The sequence below is a fragment of the Phyllobates terribilis genome, unplaced genomic scaffold (assembly GCF_046119375.1).
Source record: "Phyllobates terribilis strain yellow unplaced genomic scaffold, ASM4611937v1 Scaffold_856__1_contigs__length_602872, whole genome shotgun sequence".
NCBI classification, from domain to species: Eukaryota; Metazoa; Chordata; class Amphibia; order Anura; family Dendrobatidae; genus Phyllobates; species Phyllobates terribilis.
In genome coordinates this window covers 306,356-324,579 of record NW_027363616.1, presented here as the reverse complement: position 1 = coordinate 324,579, position 18,224 = coordinate 306,356, and the positions used below count along the sequence as shown (strand labels likewise).

General features: G+C 46.7%; 1 protein-coding gene across 1 annotated transcript in view; it reads right to left on the bottom strand.

Annotated features, from left to right (window-relative positions):
- Nucleotides 1–17,885, bottom strand: part of LOC141240577 (uncharacterized) — a 94,042-nt gene extending 76,157 nt beyond the window's left edge. Inside the window, exon 1 of the mRNA XM_073668667.1 lies at nt 17,717–17,885. The gene's annotated coding sequence lies outside the window, so the exon portion shown is untranslated. The remainder of the gene's footprint in view (nt 1–17,716) is intronic.
- Between the last annotated feature and the right edge of the window lie 339 nt (nt 17,886–18,224).

Genomic DNA, 18,224 nt, shown 5'->3' with positions numbered 1-18,224 from the left:
GAGAGATCCATTCACTATAATGAGATGAGGCAGCAGAGTTACTCTGGACTCCGTCTGGTGAATTACTGTATTTTTTTTCTATTCAGCGTTGTCCTTCTTTTCAGAGGTGCACAAAACTGTGGCTGACCGCGCTTTTATCTACGGCTAAAAAGAAGGACACCGCCAAATCATAGGTCAGACGACGTCCACAGTGCCTCCATTTGCCTCATTACAGGGAATCTTCCACCGGGGGTTCAGTCTGAATCATTTATTTCAGAGATTTACACGGAAACCCCGGTGTAAGCGCTCAGCGCAGAGTGCCGGATAAATGAATGACTGAGCCTTAATGAGATCTTTGGGAGGCAGAATGAACAAATCAACAGCAGGTGAATAATTGGTTTTATTTACGCTGTTCCTTGTGCAGTGTAAGTAATTAGGCAACTTTATTCTTTGGTCGGTGTGATTACAGTGATACCAGACTTATATTGGGTTTTATGATTGGCTGCTGTCACACACTAAAAAATGTTTTTTTTTTGCAAAAACTAGTCTTTGCATTGCCATATTTTGAGAGCTATAATTTTTCCATATTTCTGCCGACAGAGTCATGTAGGGGCTTGTTTTTTGCGGGACAAGTTAATGTTTTTATTGGTAAAATTTTCGGGAAAATTACATTTTTTTATTGCTTTCTATTCAGATTTTTGGGGAGGCAGAATGAACTAAAACCAACAATTCAGGAATTGTTTTTTTTTTCGTTACTTGTGTGGTAAAACTGATAAGGCAGCTTTATTCTTCGGGTCAGTACGATTATAGAGATACCTCATTTATGTAATTATTTTTATGTTTTTGCGCTTTTACATAATTATTTTTTCTATAAAAGTTTTTATCTTGACATCGCTGTATGCTGAGAGCTGTAACTTTTTAATCTTTCGGCTGATGGAGCTGTATGGCAGCTTGAATTTTACGGGACAAGATGACGTTTTTAGCGGTGCCATTTTTATTTACATCTGTCTTTTTGATCGTGTTTTATTCCAGCAGTATGATGAAAAGGCTTTTACGCTATTCACTGAAGGGGTTAACTAGTGTGACACTGGTCATTCTGGACACAGCGATACCAAATATGTTTACTTTTTTTGTTTGTTTTTTTTTACATAAAAATGTGTATTTATTAGTGTAATATATTTTGCTATTATTTTTTAACATTTTTTTTACTTAGTCCCGATAAGGTAAATTCACTTTTTTCACAGGTATAATGTATTGCAATGCACTAGCATTGCAGTACATTATACCTTTGTAGAATACTTGTGAGACCATGCTGTGAGGGGATAACCCATCCTGGTGCACGAACTAGCACCCGGCCATGATGGGCTATCCCCGTCACTGAACGTAATGGGGTTAATCTCCTTTAATTAGACCTACTGTTCACTCAGGGCAAAGTTCTGTACCATCTAAGCAGGCATCCTGGCCTGAGATAAGGACCTTATCCTGCTCTTTGTCTCCACTATGCTTCCTGCCTGGAATCCAGATTCACACTGCCATTATATCTTTGCTTTCCTTCAGAACATACTATTTGATGTCTCCACTCCTGGCACACAACACCATCAATTCAAGTCTGCAACCAGATGGACTGTATTTCTCACTTATCCTTATCTGACTCATCACCAGGAAATTGTTCTCATGTGTGCCCATCTAGCCCAGAATGAGGGCTCCCACACAGTATGATGCCCCCACAATTACTGATATATAAAAAAAAAAACACACACACTATTCAACCAACCCCTTTCCTGAGGTGCGCTGCTCCGGTGTGTGCAGTGTGAGTACTGAGGCGCCGTACTACAGGTGTGATGTAGTGACGCCATTGCGCCTGCACTGCACGGAGCCTCAGTACTCACAGGTGAAGGATGAATGGTGCATCTTGGAGCTTTCAACTCCCTGATTTACTATTCTATTCACTGGTATCATTGTCATAGGAACGTGGATATGACTGAAATTGTGATGATGGATAAGGAGAGTGTGCTCAGTGCTGAGCCGTGTCAATTCATGGGCACCATACAGGCCGCAAGGGCTTCCGTTATGAATGATACGCCCCTGCCAACTATTGTGTGGTAAATAATATCTCATAGATCCTGGGTTCATTAGTATCTGCACCAAGAATGGGGCTCAGTGAGTATTCATTCATTAGTTGTGGGGTAGTTGGTGGGGTGGATGGTACCATGTTGTGTGTGTAGGGGGCCATACTGTGGGAAAACCCCCCTAAAATAAAATATTAAACCCTTTTTAAATATATGCATTGAAAACTGAACTAATATATATATATATATATATATATATATATATATATATACTTAAAGCTAGCAAAATTACAAGCTCAATGGCTTTCTGTGGATGTATATAAACAGATGTAAACAATGATGCTGCTGAATAATTGATACAGTCACTACCTTACCCTACCCCATACCTAAACAAAGCTGATACTGCCTAGCTGCGGAGGTTAGCACCCTCAACAATGGTGCCCCCGGTCACTGGTGGCTGTACCTCAGAAGCTCTAGTTAATGCTGATATACATATAAAAAATACACTGATAAATTAAATAGGATCAGATATGTCTCCAGGTATATATAAAGGAAAGGGTATGATAGTCATCAGAGAACGGTTCAATAATCCGCCTCGATGCGTTTCCCCAACAGGTTCATCAGGAGGCTTGATACAGGGATGATAATTCATGATATTCAGCATAGTGCGTCTAATAGCCAGGTGTCCATGTATAAATATCCCACTTCATCCAAAACCCCTTCCCAGACTAGGAGACCCATTCCCATTCCTAGAGGTGAATTGTCATAAGATATATGGAATGCAGTCTGTCTACAATAATATCCACCCCCTAGTGTGAATGTCCGGAAGTGACGCGCTTTACACTGAAACACCAAATAAACTGATTGCCGCCGCGCCACTCGTACCCGTGACTGCTCATGACCGTAGTTATGTGTTCCACGCCGGAGACCATAATGGCCTATATGTGTCCGGACCAACATCCTTGTCAGTAAAGTAACATACAATTAAAGGGTTTCTGTTTACCTGTGTGTTGTATCCTGTCACCTGATTACAGGGGCATAATGGGGGCATTACTCTGTGTGGGGGCATCATACATCCTGCATAAGGGGCATAATGGGGGCATTACACTGTGTGGGGACATCATACACACTGCATAAGGGGCATTACACTGTGTGGGGGCATCATACATCCTGCATAAAGGGCATAATGGGGGCATTACACTGTGTGGGGGGCATCATACATACTACATAAGAGCCATAATGGGGGCATTACACTGTGTAGGGGCATCATACATACTGCATAAGGGGCATAATGGGGGCATTACACTGTGTGGGGGCATCATACATACTGCATAAGGGGCATAATGGGGGCATTACACTGTGTGGGGGCATCATACATACTGCATAAGGGGCATAATGGTGGCATTACACTGTGTGGGGGCATCATACATACTGCATAAGGGGCATAAGGGGGGCATTACACTGTGGGGGGCATCATACATTTTGCATAAGGAGCATAATGGGGGCATTACACATACTGCATAAAGGGCATAATGGGGGCATCATACAAACTGCATAAGGGGCATAATGGGGGCATTACACTTTGTGGGGGCATCATACATCCTGCATAAGGGGCATAATGGGGGCATTACACTGTGGGGGGGGCATCATACATACTGCATAAGGGGCATAATGGGGGCATTATACATACTGCATAAGGGGTATAATGGGGGGATTACACTGTGTGGGGGCATCATACATCCTGCATAAGGGGCATAAAGGGGGCATTACACTGTGTGGGGGCATCATACATACTGCATAAGGGGCATAATGGGGGCATTACATTGTGGGGGCATCATACATACTGCATAAGGGGTATGATGGGGGGGATTACACTGTGGGGGGCATCATACATTCTGCATAAGGAGCATAATGGGGGCATTACACATACTGCATAAGGGGCATAATGGGGGCATCATACATCCTGCATAAGGGGCATTACACTGTGGGGGGCATCATACATCCTGCATAAGGGGCATAATGGGGGCATTACACTGTGTGGGGGCATCATACATCCTGCATAAGGGGCATAATGGGGGCATTACACTGTGTGGGGGCATCATACATCCTGCAGAAGGGGCATAATGGGGGCATTACACTGTGTGGGGGCATCATACATCCTGCATAAGGGGCATAATGGGGGCATTACACTGTGTGAGGGCATCATACATACTGCATAAGGGGTATGATGGGGGGATTACACTGTGTGGGGAATCATACATCCTGCATAAGGGGCATTACACTGTGTGGGGGCATCATACATACTGTGTAAGGGGCATAATGGGGGCATTACACTGTGGGGGGCATCATACATCCTGCATAAGGGGCATAATGGGGGCATTACACTGTGGGGGGCATCATACATCCGGCATAAGGGGCATAATGGGGGCATTACACTGTGGGGGCGCATCATACATCCTGCATAAGGGGCATAATGGGGGCATCACACTGTGTGGGGGCATCATACATCCTGCATAAGGGGCATAATGGGGGCATTACACTGTGTGGGGGCATCATACATCCTGCATAAGGGGCATAATGGGGGCATTACACTGTGTGGGGACATCATACATCCTGCATAAGGGGCATAATGGGGGCATTACACTGTGTGGGGGCATCATACATCCTGCATAAGGGGCATAATGGGGGCATTACACTGTGTGAGGGCATCATACATCCTGCATAAGGGGCATAATGGGGGCATTACACTGTGTGGGGGCATCATACATCCTGCATAAGGGGCATAATGGGGGCATTACACTGTGTGGGGGCATCATACATCCTGCATAAGGGGCATAACGGGGGCATTACACTGTGTGGGGGCATCATACATCCTGCATAAGGGGCATAATGGGGGCATTACACTGTGTGGGGACATCATACACACTGCATAAGGGGCATTACACTGTGTGGGGGCATCATACATCCTGCATAAAGGGCATAATGGGGGCATTACACTGTGTGGGGGGCATCATACATACTACATAAGAGCCATAATGGGGGCATTACACTGTGTAGGGGCATCATACATACTGCATAAGGGGCATAATGGGGGCATTACACTGTGTGGGGGCATCATACATACTGCATAAGGGGCATAATGGGGGCATTACACTGTGTGGGGGCATCATACATACTGCATAAGGGGCATAATGGTGGCATTACACTGTGTGGGGGCATCATACATACTGCATAAGGGGCATAAGGGGGGCATTACACTGTGGGGGGCATCATACATTTTGCATAAGGAGCATAATGGGGGCATTACACATACTGCATAAAGGGCATAATGGGGGCATCATACAAACTGCATAAGGGGCATAATGGGGGCATTACACTTTGTGGGGGCATCATACATCCTGCATAAGGGGCATAATGGGGGCATTACACTGTGGGGGGGGCATCATACATACTGCATAAGGGGCATAATGGGGGCATTATACATACTGCATAAGGGGTATAATGGGGGGATTACACTGTGTGGGGGCATCATACATCCTGCATAAGGGGCATAAAGGGGGCATTACACTGTGTGGGGGCATCATACATACTGCATAAGGGGCATAATGGGGGCATTACATTGTGGGGGCATCATACATACTGCATAAGGGGTATGATGGGGGGGATTACACTGTGGGGGGCATCATACATTCTGCATAAGGAGCATAATGGGGGCATTACACATACTGCATAAGGGGCATAATGGGGGCATCATACATCCTGCATAAGGGGCATTACACTGTGGGGGGCATCATACATCCTGCATAAGGGGCATAATGGGGGCATTACACTGTGTGGGGGCATCATACATCCTGCATAAGGGGCATAATGGGGGCATTACACTGTGTGGGGGCATCATACATCCTGCAGAAGGGGCATAATGGGGGCATTACACTGTGTGGGGGCATCATACATCCTGCATAAGGGGCATAATGGGGGCATTACACTGTGTGAGGGCATCATACATACTGCATAAGGGGTATGATGGGGGGATTACACTGTGTGGGGAATCATACATCCTGCATAAGGGGCATTACACTGTGTGGGGGCATCATACATACTGTGTAAGGGGCATAATGGGGGCATTACACTGTGGGGGCGCATCATACATCCTGCATAAGGGGCATAATGGGGGCATCACACTGTGTGGGGGCATCATACATCCTGCATAAGGGGCATAATGGGGGCATTACACTGTGTGGGGGCATCATACATCCTGCATAAGGGGCATAATGGGGGCATTACACTGTGTGGGGACATCATACATCCTGCATAAGGGGCATAATGGGGGCATTACACTGTGTGGGGGCATCATACATCCTGCATAAGGGGCATAATGGGGGCATTACACTGTGTGAGGGCATCATACATCCTGCATAAGGGGCATAATGGGGGCATTACACTGTGTGGGGGCATCATACATCCTGCATAAGGGGCATAATGGGGGCATTACACTGTGTGGGGGCATCATACATCCTGCATAAGGGGCATAATGGGGGCATTACACTGTGGGGGGGGCATCATACATACTGCATAAGGGGCATAATGGGGGCATTATACATACTGCATAAGGGGTATAATGGGGGGATTACACTGTGTGGGGGCATCATACATCCTGCATAAGGGGCATAAAGGGGGCATTACACTGTGTGGGGGCATCATACATACTGCATAAGGGGCATAATGGGGGCATTACATTGTGGGGGCATCATACATACTGCATAAGGGGTATGATGGGGGGGATTACACTGTGGGGGGCATCATACATTCTGCATAAGGAGCATAATGGGGGCATTACACATACTGCATAAGGGGCATAATGGGGGCATCATACATCCTGCATAAGGGGCATTACACTGTGGGGGGCATCATACATCCTGCATAAGGGGCATAATGGGGGCATTACACTGTGTGGGGGCATCATACATCCTGCATAAGGGGCATAATGGGGGCATTACACTGTGTGGGGGCATCATACATCCTGCAGAAGGGGCATAATGGGGGCATTACACTGTGTGGGGGCATCATACATCCTGCATAAGGGGCATAATGGGGGCATTACACTGTGTGAGGGCATCATACATACTGCATAAGGGGTATGATGGGGGGATTACACTGTGTGGGGAATCATACATCCTGCATAAGGGGCATTACACTGTGTGGGGGCATCATACATACTGTGTAAGGGGCATAATGGGGGCATTACACTGTGGGGGGCATCATACATCCTGCATAAGGGGCATAATGGGGGCATTACACTGTGGGGGGCATCATACATCCGGCATAAGGGGCATAATGGGGGCATTACACTGTGGGGGCGCATCATACATCCTGCATAAGGGGCATAATGGGGGCATCACACTGTGTGGGGGCATCATACATCCTGCATAAGGGGCATAATGGGGGCATTACACTGTGTGGGGGCATCATACATCCTGCATAAGGGGCATAATGGGGGCATTACACTGTGTGGGGACATCATACATCCTGCATAAGGGGCATAATGGGGGCATTACACTGTGTGGGGGCATCATACATCCTGCATAAGGGGCATAATGGGGGCATTACACTGTGTGAGGGCATCATACATCCTGCATAAGGGGCATAATGGGGGCATTACACTGTGTGGGGGCATCATACATCCTGCATAAGGGGCATAATGGGGGCATTACACTGTGTGGGGGCATCATACATCCTGCATAAGGGGCATAACGGGGGCATTACACTGTGTGGGGGCATCATACATCCTGCATAAGGGGCATAATGGGGGCATTACACTGTGTGGGGACATCATACACACTGCATAAGGGGCATTACACTGTGTGGGGGCATCATACATCCTGCATAAAGGGCATAATGGGGGCATTACACTGTGTGGGGGGCATCATACATACTACATAAGAGCCATAATGGGGGCATTACACTGTGTAGGGGCATCATACATACTGCATAAGGGGCATAATGGGGGCATTACACTGTGTGGGGGCATCATACATACTGCATAAGGGGCATAATGGGGGCATTACACTGTGTGGGGGCATCATACATACTGCATAAGGGGCATAATGGTGGCATTACACTGTGTGGGGGCATCATACATACTGCATAAGGGGCATAAGGGGGGCATTACACTGTGGGGGGCATCATACATTTTGCATAAGGAGCATAATGGGGGCATTACACATACTGCATAAAGGGCATAATGGGGGCATCATACAAACTGCATAAGGGGCATAATGGGGGCATTACACTTTGTGGGGGCATCATACATCCTGCATAAGGGGCATAATGGGGGCATTACACTGTGGGGGGGGCATCATACATACTGCATAAGGGGCATAATGGGGGCATTATACATACTGCATAAGGGGTATAATGGGGGGATTACACTGTGTGGGGGCATCATACATCCTGCATAAGGGGCATAAAGGGGGCATTACACTGTGTGGGGGCATCATACATACTGCATAAGGGGCATAATGGGGGCATTACATTGTGGGGGCATCATACATACTGCATAAGGGGTATGATGGGGGGGATTACACTGTGGGGGGCATCATACATTCTGCATAAGGAGCATAATGGGGGCATTACACATACTGCATAAGGGGCATAATGGGGGCATCATACATCCTGCATAAGGGGCATTACACTGTGGGGGGCATCATACATCCTGCATAAGGGGCATAATGGGGGCATTACACTGTGTGGGGGCATCATACATCCTGCATAAGGGGCATAATGGGGGCATTACACTGTGTGGGGGCATCATACATCCTGCAGAAGGGGCATAATGGGGGCATTACACTGTGTGGGGGCATCATACATCCTGCATAAGGGGCATAATGGGGGCATTACACTGTGTGAGGGCATCATACATACTGCATAAGGGGTATGATGGGGGGATTACACTGTGTGGGGAATCATACATCCTGCATAAGGGGCATTACACTGTGTGGGGGCATCATACATACTGTGTAAGGGGCATAATGGGGGCATTACACTGTGGGGGCGCATCATACATCCTGCATAAGGGGCATAATGGGGGCATCACACTGTGTGGGGGCATCATACATCCTGCATAAGGGGCATAATGGGGGCATTACACTGTGTGGGGGCATCATACATCCTGCATAAGGGGCATAATGGGGGCATTACACTGTGTGGGGACATCATACATCCTGCATAAGGGGCATAATGGGGGCATTACACTGTGTGGGGGCATCATACATCCTGCATAAGGGGCATAATGGGGGCATTACACTGTGTGAGGGCATCATACATCCTGCATAAGGGGCATAATGGGGGCATTACACTGTGTGGGGGCATCATACATCCTGCATAAGGGGCATAATGGGGGCATTACACTGTGTGGGGGCATCATACATCCTGCATAAGGGGCATAACGGGGGCATTACACTGTGTGGGGGCATCATACATCCTGCATAAGGGGCATAATGGGGGCATTACACTGTGTGAGGGCATCATACATCCTGCATAAGGGGCATAATGGGGGCATTACACTGTGTGGGGGCATCATACATACTTCATAAGGGGCATAATGGGGGCATTACACTGTGGGGGCATCATACATCCTGCATAAGGGGCATAATGGGGGCATTACACTGTGTGGGGGCATCATACATCCTGCATAAGGGGTATAATGGGGGCATTACACTGTGTGGGGGCATCATACATCCTGAATAAGGGGCATAATGGGGGCATTACACTGTGGGGCCAGTAAAGGGGTCCTGTACTATGAGAACAATACGTTTCCTCCCTCTTCCTGTCTCCATAGTTGGGTCGTATGTATCTATTACAGGAAACAGAACAAAAACCTCATGATTCTTATAAAGGGGCAACACAAGACCCCAAAAGAGTCTCGGTGCTGAAGGGGTTAATGCCCCCTGCGCCCAGTAATGGGGGTCTCCACATACCTCCACCTGCAGAGCCGCCACCACATATATGGCTGCTCTGTGCGCACAGGAGCTGTGATGAGGTCACAGGAGGGGAGGAGTCAGGGGTCACATGATCAGGGGCCTCAGTGGATGCAGGACTCTGCTGTGCTGGTTGTCATGGTGCTGGATGAGCTGAAGTTTATGTGTGGGGTCAGGAGGGGTTTACAGTGTGGATGTAGCAGAGCCGCGTGTGTACGAGGTGTACGGAGCAGAGCCGCGTGTGTACGAGGTGTATGGAGCAGAGCCGCGTGTGTACGAGGTGTACGGAGCGGAGCCGCGTGTGTACGAGGTGTACGGAGCGGAGCCGCGTGTGTACGAGGTGTACGGAGCAGAGCCGCGTGTGTACGAGGTGTACGGAGCAGAGCCGCGTGTGTACGAGGTGTACGGAGCAGAGCCGTGTGTGTACGAGGTGTACGGAGCAGAGCCGTGTGTGTACGAGGTGTACGGAGCAGAGCCGTGTGTGTATGAGGTGTACGGAGCAGAGCCGTGTGTGTACGAGGTGTACGGAGCAGAGCCGTGTGTGTATGAGGTGTACGGAGCAGAGCCGTGTGTGTACGAGGTGTACGGAGCAGAGCCGTGTGTGTACGAGGTGTACGGAGCAGAGCCGCGTGTGTACGGAGCGGAGCCGCGTGTGTACGAGGTGTACGGAGCAGAGCCGCGTGTGTATGAGGTGTACGGAGCAGAGCCGCGTGTGTATGAGGTGTACGGAGCAGAGCCGCGTGTGTATGAGGTGTACGGAGCAGAGCCGCGTGTGTATGAGGTGTACGGAGCAGAGCCGCGTGTGTATGAGGTGTACGGAGCAGAGCCGCGTGTGTATGAGGTGTACGGAGCGGAGCCGCGTGTGTATGAGGTGTACGGAGCGGAGCCGTGTGTGTATGAGGTGTACGGAGTGGAGCCGCGTATGTACGGAGCAGAGCCGCGTGTGTACGGGGTGTACGGAGCAGAGCCGTGTGTGTACGGGGTGTACGGAGCAGAGCCGTGTGTGTACGAGGTGTACGGAGCAGAGCCGCGCGTGTACGAGGAGTACGTAGCGGAGCCGCGCGTGTACGAGGCGTACGGAGCGGAGCCGCGCGTGTACGAGGCGTACGGAGCGGAGCCGCGCGTGTACGAGGCGTACGGAGCGGAGCCGCGCGTGTACGAGGCGTACGGAGCGGAGCCGGGCGTGTACGAGGCCTACGGAGCGGAGCCGCGCGTGTACGAGGTGTACGGAGCGGAGCCGGGCGTGTACGAGGCGTGCGGAGCCGGGCGTGTACGAGGTGTACGGAGCAGAGCCACGCGTGTAAGAGGTGTGCGGAGCGGAGCCAGGCGTGTACGAGGTGTACGGAGCGGAGCCGGTCGTGTACGAGGCGTACGGAGCGGATGCTGCCCCTCTCCAGGAGCGATCACAGCAGCGTGCACGGCATGAGACATTCTTGTACTACACGGACTGTCCTGACAGAACACAGCTCGTCAGGACATAGCCCCGACCTCCAGCGACAGCCGGACAGTCCCATTGGATCGGGGATGGTTGGGAGGTTTCTGTATATAAGTTGTGTGTGATAATTGTAGAATTATTAATGTCTCAGCATAAAAGGATGTACCGGAGTGTTTGTGCCGGGGTCCACATGCATGGAGGGGGTTGAGGCGCTGCTGGCTGTATTATGCAGACGGCATCTGCCTGTAACAGTAGTAACCAGAAACTACTAGAAACTCTGCACCAAAATGAAGCAAATCCTTATTCTGGGAACTTCGCCTTGTACGTAACACCCCCGGATCCGGTACAAGCCGGGCAGATGTTCTTATTCATGTCATTTTCTGCTTAAGGTTCTGCGGTTTTCTGGCCAACTATAAAAAAGAAAAAGCGTAAAACAATATTTGTTTCCTCTGCATTGACATAAGTACAATCTTTCATTATATATAAATCTATTACACGTCGGGTCAATGCTGTAAAGGACAGTAAAGCGCCATGGTTGTGGTTGTGGTTTTTGGGTCTCTCTACTTCCCTCCCAAAAATGCAATCAGAAACTTGTAACTACTGATCGCTCCACAAGAAAAAGCCGACAACTCCATCAATGGGATCATTTTATAAAATTAGGTCTTCGCAAGATGAAAATGGTCTCACAAACCACTTTTTTTTTTTTAAATGTTCATAAAAAAAATAATAATAACCTTACTTTGATTTTTTCCCCCATTTTTCAATACTTCATGTGCTAAATTGAATGTTGTCATTCCAAACAACAACTAGTCCCACAAAACACAAGCCCTCCGTCTATGTTAATGAAAAAACAAAGTTATATTTTTTGGGAAAAAGGGGAGGAAAAAAACAAAAAATTGGTCTTGTCAGAATAATGTAATTGCTATATATATATATATATATTTTTTTTTTTTTTAAATTGAATAATTTTACCCCAAAATTGTGATCTGTTATAATATTATCATTCTTCATGCGAGATTAATCATTAGTCTGTAATAAATCCAAACATCTGGAAGATGTAGAACAATATATCTGTGATTCTCTTCTGCCGGGATAAGCGCCTCCTTTCTGTGATTGAGAAAACGCTTGAAAGATTCAGAAAGTCCGATGAGTTTTTGGAGCTTATTGTAAAGGGCCTTAATGACGACCTGGGAAAGAAACCACCAGAAACAAAGGATCCAACCAGGTAAGTTCTAATGATCCCATCTGATAAAATGATCAGCTTTATTTCCATGGGATTGTTCTGTAGAAGAGATGGGACCTGCAGCATTTTGACCCTGAACTTCACTATGTATAGATGTAGCAAAGCTTAATGTGACAATTCACACACCGCATTGATAAACTGTTTCAGAAGGTTAGCTCTCATAACAGAATTAACATCACTTATAGTGGAACTAAACTTACAATTTTTTTCCAGAATTGTGAAAATTATGGCACTTTGCAAAGCACTTAATTAGTTTCTTTGGTGTCATATCCATAAAATAATGATATTAAAGTGGCCTCCAGACCCTGCTTTTCCCCAATGCAGGAGCGTTGCTGGGGTCCTAAGAGATCAGGGACCCCAACCCCAAAGTACATCTTTCCCCATATAACCTCCCTGCCACTTAAAAGAGGATTTATACATATATAATTACAGTATACCACTGTTACTAATCTAAAATACACTATACAAAGACCAATATTACCAAAATTACTACTATACAAGGCCAAAATGATCCTGCTACATAATGTCCTCTACCATCACCACCACACAGTGAGTCCATATATGAGAGAAAACCCCGTAGGGTAAAAGACCATCAAAGGAGGCCAGTGAGTATAAAATCTATAATATTTATTCAGCAATAGGATGATGGGGGAAGGGACACAACACATATGTGATTGTTAGACATGTAAGCAAAAAAAAGCAAGGCACGCAAGGAAGGGGCCATTCCAGGTATAATGGTTGTCTATAGTATCATCATGGGTATACTAAAATATCCCAAAATAGACACCGCATATATTACACTGGGGGCAACAGTCATCATATGCAGGTGCATCTCACTAAATTACAATATCATCAAAAAGTTAATTTATTTCAGTTCTTCAAAACAAAAAGTGAAACTCATATATTATATAGAGTCATTACACACAGAGAGGTCTATTTCAAGTGTTTATTTCTGTTAATGTTGACGATTATGGCTTACAGCCTATGAAAACACTAAAGTCATTATCTCAGTAAATTGGAATAATTAACAAAAAACACCTGCAACGGCTTCCTAAGTGTTTAAAACTGTCCCATAGTCTGTTTCAGTAGGTTCCACAATTATGGGGAAGACTGCTGACTTGACAAATGCCAAGAAGGCAGTCATTGACACCATCCGCAAGGTCCCAGAGTTCCAATTTTCCTTTGGAAATCAAGGTCCCAGAGTCTGGAGGAAGAGTGGAAAGGCCACAATCCAAGCTGCTTGAGGTCTAGTGTGAAGTCTCCACAATCAGTGATGGTTTGGGGAGCCATGTCATCTGCTGGTGTAGGTCCACTGTGTTTTATCAACACTAAAGTCAGCGCAGCCGTCTACCAGGAAATTTTACAGCACTTCATGCTTCCCTCTGCCACAAGCTCTTTGGAAATGGAAATTTCATTCTCCAGCAGGACTTGGCACCTGTCCACACTGCCAAAAGTACCAATACCTGGTTTAAAAACAACAGTATCACTCTGCTTAATTGGTCAGCAAACTCACATGACCTTAACCCCATAGAGAATCTATTATAGAGAATCTATGGGGTATTGTCAAGAGGAAGATGAGAGACACCAAACCCAACAAAGAAGACGAGCTGAAGGCTGCTATCAAAGCAACCTGGGCTTCCATAACACCTCAGCAGTGCCACAGGCTGATCGCCTCCATGCCACGCCGCACTATGCAGTAATTGATGCAAAAGGAGCCCTGACCAAGTATTGAGTGCATTTACTGAACATACATTTCAGTAGGCCAACATTTCGGATTTTAAAAACATTTTTCAAGCTGATGTTATGAAGTATTTTAATTTACTGAGATAATGACTTTTGTGATTTCATTGTCTGTAAGCCATAATCAGTGGCGTACCGCCAATGGTGGCAGGCCACACCACTGCTATGGGGCCCGTGAGCCTCGGGGGAGCGAGGAGGATAGGTGAGTATTGGGGGGGTGGGAGGTTGCGGTGGCGGAGGAGCGGGCACACGCAGTAGCGGCTGCTGTAGCTACCACGTGTGCCTGCTGCTAAAGGGACATGAATATTCCCTCTTCTCCACTTCCATGGGCGTGGAGAAGAGGGAATATTCATTCTCTTTAGTAGCGGGCACGGAGGAGCGCTGAGCCGTGGCTCCTGCTTACAGTGCCCGCTACCAAAGAGAATGCATATTCACGCTTGTCAACGCTCATAGTCCCGGCGTGGAGAGGAGTGAATATGCTGTCAGCAGCAGCAGCTCACCTAGGCAACTGAGAGCGCGCGCTGCTCAGATACCAACATGAGATGCTGGCAGACAGAACACAGCAGCTCTGGAGCAGAGGTGAGGAAGGAAGGTGAGTATAAGTGTTTATTTTTTGTGTGTGCAGTGATGGGGCCACACATACCAGGATTGGGGGGTGAGGAGGACATACATACCAAGATTGGGGGATGAGGGGGCTATGCATACCAGGATTGGGGGATGAGGGGGCCATGCATACCAGGATTGGGGGGATGAGGAGGCCACACATACCATTCCTGACCCCATTTCTGGCGATTGGATATTTCCCTGGATCTCGTGTATCCTGCTGCATATTGCTGTATATAACATAGGTTTACTTTATGTGAACAATGGCCAAATAGCTGTTGGTTGAGAACTCGTCCTATATGATAAAATCTGCGATGGAGGTTCCTAATACGGCTTCTAACGAAGATGTGAAATCATCTAAATGTGTATAAGAACTAGCGAGTGATAAAGGAGACAATGGCTGGTAGGTAATAAGTCATTACCTGTCTGCCAATATCTTCTTCTGGAAGACTTCAAGATATCATGTATTACATATTACATATTATTTTGAAAGAGCACCATGTAATACCACATGTGTCCTGGAGAGGCCACTACGTCCAGCAAAACACAGCTGATTGCTGAGGGTGTTCACTGCCTGACCCCCGACTATCAACTGATCGCTGTGGGAGAGGGAAACGGTCCTGAACACACCAGGACATGATGATGTTATCCTCTGGTCAAGATACATTGATGATGTGCTTTTCATCTGGCAGGGCTCCACGTCACAGTTGGAGAACTTCTTGGCATGTCTAAATATGAATGAGCTTAACATCAAGCTGACATGGAAATATAGTCAGGTGAAGATTGACTTTCTGGATTTACTCATTTCCAGAAACTCAGACGGTACTATCGACACAGATATTTTCCGTAAGGAAACATCGACCAATTCATTACTCCACTTTACTTCATCCCACCCCCCTAAATTAAAAAGCTCTATACCCATAGGACATTTCCTGAGGGCACGAAGGATCTGTTCCAATGAGGAGAAATTTAAGGATCAAATAAAAGATCTTACTACGAGATTTCGCAATAGAGGATATAGACAACATGACATCAATAAGGGGCTAACCAGGGCCAAGAATACTTCCAGACAGATATTGCTCAGTACATCACCTAGGCCACATAATAGATCAAGGGATAGCCAATCAGACATGACGCCTAGATTTATCTCTACATTTAATGCAAATTGGCGCTCAATCAGAGACATCCTTTCGAAACATTGGCCAATCCTCCTCACTGATAAGGATCTGCGCAGTAACTTGGCAGGTTGCCCACTGATCACCTGGCGGAAATCGCAAACACTGGGAGACTTACTTTGCAACAGTCATTACATACCCCCAGGAAATCGGTTTATCTTCGGCAGCAGAGGCCCACCATGGGGTAGCTTCTCTTGCGGCAGATGTTCAGTCTGTAAATATATTCCCAAAACTATGGAATTCCAGAATTCCAGTAGTGATAAAACCTACAAGATTGTACATCATATATCCTGTGATACTGAAGCAGTAGTATACCACTTCACCTGCCCTTGTGGATTGATCTATGTGGGGATGACCACAAGATCGTTAAAAATTCGCATTCAGGAACATATCCGAGATATTAAAAATGCAAGTACATGCTCGGATTCGTTCCTATTGAAAACCATCCCGAAACATTATTATGAAGTTCATCAAAGCAATCCCAAGGGCACGGTGGTATGCGGTATCGATCACATATCTCTCGGAATTAGAGAAGGTAATCTATAGCAAAAGCTACTGCAGAGGGAAACACGATGAATAATAATATTGGATACAATAGCCCATAGAGGACTTAACGAAAGCGTGAGTTTCAAGCCCTTCTTAGTCTAAAGAGTTCAAATATTTTTATTTTAACAGTGGGTTTTGGTATAAAACTGTACATACTAGTCTATGTTTTTTAACTGCATTGTCTTCTTCATCATAGACCTTATGATTCATCTGATGTTATCCGGCCTCAAAGACGATGGGAATATGCCGATCTACAACATCTAATACTAATATCGTTATACAAGAATCTACTGTACTGCTATTGGCTCCTGGCATGTATCAGACAACTCCACCTACTGTGCAGAACCTGTGAATGTACATGTTATTATATGTATATTTAATGATTATATAAGAGACCACCGTATGTATATGCACAGAGTATAAGCACTTTACAGGCTATAACTATTATGACTGGCAGCTATGTTGATATCAATGTGACCTGCACATGCTGCATGGTATAAATACCTTACAGATCATGACTATCATAGCTGGCAGCTGTGCTGGTATTACTGTGATCTGCACATACTGTATGGTGTGAGTACCTCACAGATCGTAACTATTATGGCTGGCAGCTGTGCTGGTATTACTGGCATCTGCACATGCTGTATTGTGTAAGCACCTCACAGATCATGACTATTATAACTGGCAGCTATATTGATACTACCATGATCTGCACATACTGCATGGTGTAAGTACTTTACAAGTTACAACTTCTATAGCCAGCAGCTGCACTGTTATTACTATAATCTGTACGTATTAGTATTACTGCTACCTTAGGATATTTTTTATAAATCTAGGCAGCAGTATTAGATCTGCCAATTACCCTGTGGCTCTATTTGAACCATTAGAATAGATCAGTATGCCATACTATTCTTGTACACATCTTTTTAGATAGTTGGAAGCTTACTTACCCTTATGGATTTATCTTTCTGACTAGCCTGACAGAGGGGAGACCAGGGATGTCCCCAATACCACCGGACTGGCCACCCATCTGCTGTTGGGATGTATGTCCCTGATCTCCGCTTCTGTCAGACTTGCTTCATCTAATCGGCAGTTCCTCTAAGCATTCTACACCTGCATACCTCTAGCGTCTGGGACGGGCCTGGGTTGCCAGGGCAGCAGGATGAGTCATTCACTCTCTGCTATGCACGGCTTGCCCAGAACACGCCCGGCTGCAGGAAAGGGCAGAGCATTTGTAATGCAGGACGCTGATTGGCTGGACTGGATAGTTGGATCATATTTATACTCCCACCCACACACTCATAGCCACGCCTCCTGACGAAGCCACGCAGGCGAAACGCGCGTCGAGGCGCGCTATCAGCCCCCTCCTGGCAGAGCGTGCGTAGCACATAGAACATGTCACAAGGTAAAAATTATCACTATATCTATGTATTATATTAGAGTCATATGGTTCTAGTG